This window comes from Pristiophorus japonicus, unplaced genomic scaffold (genome assembly GCF_044704955.1).
Source record: "Pristiophorus japonicus isolate sPriJap1 unplaced genomic scaffold, sPriJap1.hap1 HAP1_SCAFFOLD_262, whole genome shotgun sequence".
Lineage (NCBI taxonomy): Eukaryota > Metazoa > Chordata > Chondrichthyes > Pristiophoridae > Pristiophorus > Pristiophorus japonicus.
The window spans coordinates 296,921-301,108 of NW_027252362.1; the positions used below are offsets into that span (position 1 = coordinate 296,921).

The 4,188-nt window shown below is 45.9% G+C and overlaps 1 non-coding gene across 1 annotated transcript; it reads left to right on the forward strand.

Annotated features, from left to right (window-relative positions):
- Positions 1 to 1,786: 1,786 nt before the first annotated feature.
- On the forward strand, positions 1,787 to 1,859 carry trnak-cuu (transfer RNA lysine (anticodon CUU)). Its single transcript has one exon. It is a non-coding gene; the product is annotated as a tRNA-Lys (tRNA).
- Positions 1,860 to 4,188: the final 2,329 nt, after the last annotated feature.

The window sequence follows — 4,188 nt, forward strand, 5'->3', positions numbered from 1 at the left end:
AAGTGTTGCTGTGCCAGGGTGGGAGAAACGATGTTACCTACCGAGACCACGGCTAGAGTTATGGTAGCAACAACTGCTGAAGGTTCTTGTGTGGAAATGGAAATGGAGAGACTGTACAAGATCAGAATGGATTGAGTTGTCCTTGTGAAGGACAAAATGGGGGAATGTGAAAAGTATTTTTATCTAAGCTGATACCATACGGTATTTGTGTGCCTTTTGATTAAAATGGAGTCCTGGCCCTTGCAGAACTTTCTGCATTTTAGCAGTCAGCTTGCATAAACAGCTAAACCTGCTGTTAGATGGCTGATGGACATCAGACAGCTAGGAGACAAGTCATGCTGAGACAAGTAACCCCCCATTGTGCTCTCCTATTGTCTACACTACAGGAGTTCCATGTCACCCCACCCTTATCTTCTAGCCATTATCTCTCTCCGAGACCTCATCCATTTGATGCAAACAGATAAACTGACCAGGAAATTGAAACAATCCTGACACAATACAAGACAGGTGATAGCCCATTACCTATGACTCATGGAGTAATGGCCGTTTGGCTTTCTGATAACCCTGACAAAAGGAAATATCTGGACACCATGTCAGGACCAGGATATAGTAATTAACTCTTTATCTGTATTCACTGACTGTGAGACAGAGCAATACACAGGGAGAGGCCAGAACTTTGGTTTTACTGTATAAATATCTTGTTAAACTGAACCATTTCGGAGGTGTTCACTTAGCCCTTGACTGAGTGTGACCTACCCCTTGCGAGCAAGTAAATTAAATAGGAAACTTCTACCGGAGCTGTAAGTGTCGGAGTCATTCTTTTCGGAGGTCGAGATTTCGACACCCTGGGCCCCTGGCCCCGAACTCATGCCGCCCCTGGGCCTCGATCACATTCCTCCCCAGTCTCTCGCTGCTCCTGCTGTACCTGCCCACGCTCCAATCACCAACCTGGACTTTGATGACATCACTCTTCGCTGCCATCGCCCTCCTGCACCAGCTCGCGCTGTACCTTGCCGTGGTGCACCACCACGCTGCTCCCAGGCCGCCACTCACCGCTCCTTTTATGGCCCCGACCTGCCGCTGGTGTTCTCACGCAGGTTGGGGCCTCCACGCTGCTCCCAGCAAATCCAGTTACACGCCGTGTCACCGCACAATTCTCAGCTGTGATTGTAAGCTGACTATATTTAAAGCTATCGCAGAGGCTTCAAGCAGTGTTCCCTATTAGTCTAGTGGTTAGGATTTGGTGCTCTCACTGCCGTGGTCTGGGTTTGATTCCCGGTCAGAGAAAGCATTTTTACAAAGCAAGCTGACAAATATATTTCAAGTCTGTGAGATACTGAATAATTGTTTCAATCATCATTAATCCACCCACATGTGTTGCACACTGAAGGAAATACAAATATGTTTGCTGAGTGACTGTTGAATTTTTATAACTTTTTATACAACCGTAGAATCAGCGGAAAAACAGGATATTCGGCCAATAGTACCTAATATTCCGCCCATAGTGCAAGAGTAAGGAAGTCTTGCTCCAATTGTGCAGGGCCCTGGTGAGACCACACCTGGAGTACTGCGCACAGTTTTGGTCTCCTTATCTGAGGAAGGATATATTTGCCTTGGAGGTGGTACAATGGAGGTTCACCAGATTGATTCCTGGGATGAGAGGCCTGTCCAGTGGTGAGAGATTGTGCAGAATATGCCGATACTTGCAGGAGTTTCGAAGAATGAGAGGTGATCTCATTGAAACAGACAATATTCTGAAGGGGATTGACAGATTAAATGTTGAGAAGCCCGGCTAGCTCAGTCGGTAGAGCATGAGACTCTTAATCTCAGGGTCGTGGGTTCGAGCCCCACGTTGGGCGTTTACTTTTCATTAAACTTTTCTGTTGCTTTCGCGGGTAAATATCATTAATGAACCCATGATCTTCTTTTGCACAATGATAAAAATGCGAACTGAGGGAGAGTTGATAATTTAATCAAATAATGAAAGCAGCACCTCAGACCGCTCGGCCGTCCTTACTGTTAGATGCTCCAGTTACAAGTTATTACTCTGGAAAGTTTCAGACCGGGCGCTTGTTCAGGGCTGCTGGAAGGCCCAGTGACCGGGATAACCTCTCCCCCGGGGTTTTCCTGAGCCTGTGCTCGGTGCACGGGGAGCTTTGGCCCGGGTCTGAGGTAGCTTGCATCCCAGGGATGGACAATAACCCTCTGAGCTCTGGAACTGGGGAAAAGCGAATAATTAATGAGTTGTTTGCGGGTTTCAAATGCAGCTTAGATCTGCTGGTGTAAACCGATAGTGTTGTTTCACAGAATGAAAGAAATGCTGACAGGGACAGTCAAAACTTCAATAAGTGAACTTTAATAATTCATGAAACTTTAATCCTTGATGAAGTTTTGTCCCCGATCTGATTTTACACAATCTGCATTTGAGGAGACTGGTTTTAAATGTGCATTGCTCATGCAACAATGTATCCAAAACAGCTTTTATTTAATTTTATTGCAGACAAGTTTTTGTTTGAGAAATGATGTTTCTGCGCAGGCTTTAACCGGGAACTTTTCACGTGTGAGGGAAATGTGATAACCTCCATACGACAGAAATTGCTGCTGAGCTCAGTGCCCAGAGAGAAGTGTTCAGGAACAAGCTGAAATGCTCAATCCCTCTCTCTGCAAAAAGTTCCTTTTACAAACATTTCTCTGACAAGAACGGCACCAAACAACAATGTCCTCCTTTTAAAGTCATTAAACTCCTCAATTTCTGCGTCTGCAATTTTAAGGACAAGGACTGAAAGCGCTTTGCGATCAGAAAATTGCAGGAAACCCCTGTGGCTAATGACAGGGCTTTTGATGGTTGATTTCTGTACACATCTTGTGTTATGTATTTAACCCTTGACAACCTGTACACACCACCACCAGAGGGCCTACATGTTGGAGTCCCAAGGGATCCCAGTATCCCTTGGGAGCACAGTATGTAAGCAGGCCACCCATGAGGTACCTGTACTATGGAGTCTTATTAAAGGAGCTAAGGTCACACTTACTCATAATTCACAATACTAAGTTTCATCCTTTATTATGAGCGTATCAATTGGCGACGAGACAATGAACAACCACGCAAAAATGCAAGGAACAGTTGGTATCCTGGAGAAGTTCTCAGAAGTGGATGATTGAGAAGCCTTTGTGGAGATACTCGACCAATACTTCGTGGCCAACGAGCTGGAAGGGGACGAGAACGCTGCCAAATGAAGGGCGATCCTCCTTACCGTCTGTGGGGCAGCAACCTATGGCCTCATGAAGAATCTTCTAGCTCTGGTAACACCAACAACTAAATCCTATGAAGAATGTGTACGCTGGTCTGCGAGCATCTAAATCCTAAAGAAAGCGATCTGATGGCGAGGTATCGGTTCTACACGTGCCAACGGTCGGAGGGCCAGGAAGTGGAGCGCTATGTCGCCGAATTAAGGTGCCTCGCAGGACATTGCGAATTTGAGGGATTCCTAGAACAAATGCTGAGAGACATTTTCGTGCTTGGCATTGGCCATGAGATAATTCTTCGCAAACTGTTGACTCTCAGAATCTGAGCAAAGCCAGAACGATAGGTCAGACAATTTCCACCAGTTCCTTTAAACACAATAACGTAATTTATTTCTCGTGGACTGGATGGAGGACCATGATCCATGTAAAAATTTTTTATCGTTTTCCATGAACGAAATGTTCATAAAAGTATGGGAGTGGGAACTCACTGCATAACAGCACAGCTGGCAATGTTTGCGGAATATATTCGTGCAGCCAAAACGCACAATGACAACCTGGAATTGTGCGGCACCGAATCCTCGGGAAAAAAACAGTTAAAGGCATCGTCCCTGGGTGGGCTCAAGACACCAACTTTTCAGTTAATAGCTGAACGTGCTAACCCATTGCGCCACAGAGACTAACTTAAATGTAAATTGTAAGACATCCCAAACCAGGGTGTCAGTCAGTTCAAGCTTCAGATTGCTCCTACCGGGATGGAACTTGTCCACTCTCAGTTGTCCTTTTCCCAAACAAAGGGTGGGACATTCATTGTGGATGCGTGGAAGCAGTCTGATCCCACACACTGCAGACACTTTCATGTCACCGCCAACCAGCGCTCCCGCAACCGGTGTGATCTACCTTCCAGCCTTCCGGTGCATTGTCTGTGACAAAGTATACTGATTG